This window comes from Nymphaea colorata, unplaced genomic scaffold (genome assembly GCF_008831285.2).
Source record: "Nymphaea colorata isolate Beijing-Zhang1983 unplaced genomic scaffold, ASM883128v2 scaffold0048, whole genome shotgun sequence".
In the NCBI taxonomy this organism is placed as follows: domain Eukaryota; kingdom Viridiplantae; phylum Streptophyta; class Magnoliopsida; order Nymphaeales; family Nymphaeaceae; genus Nymphaea; species Nymphaea colorata.
Window position 1 is genome coordinate 30,001 of NW_022204554.1, and position 577 is coordinate 30,577.

Below are 577 nucleotides of genomic sequence, written 5' to 3' on the forward strand. Positions count from 1 at the left end.
GGCCGGTTTAGTCAAGGTGGGCTCGGGTTGAGGTTGGCCAAGAAGGTTAAGGGAATAGGTTCGAAATGGGTGACCTAACTACGTGAGGCTTAAGCGAGGTGGTTTGGGTCGGGTCTAAGCCCGCGGATATGGTCAATGCTGACCGAGTGAGGTCAGGGTTGACTAAGGTGGGTGGTCGACTAATGGACCTAGCTGAGTGGGTCCTGGTAGATTGGGTCAAGGGACGCTCGAGCTAGACTCGAGCCGACTAGGGTAGCTTGAACTAAGAGGGCTCGGTGGAAGAGATGACCTAGTGTTGACTAAGGTTAAGACAAGTGATGTTGGTCTAGGTAGGTTCAGTCAAAAGGGTTGACCTACGGCGAGGGAGGTGCGAGAGGGTGCCTAGGAGGACTCGGTTGACTTGGCTGGTCTTGCCAAGATGGTGCACCACGATCTTGCCACGCGGCAAGATCAACGACCGACAGAGATGACGCGGAATTAATCACGCGTAGAGGAGATGCGAGGAGGAGTTGCCTAAATGGTAGGGGAGAAAACTGAAATCGAATGAACCTGGACAGAATTCCAGGTCGATTCTCTT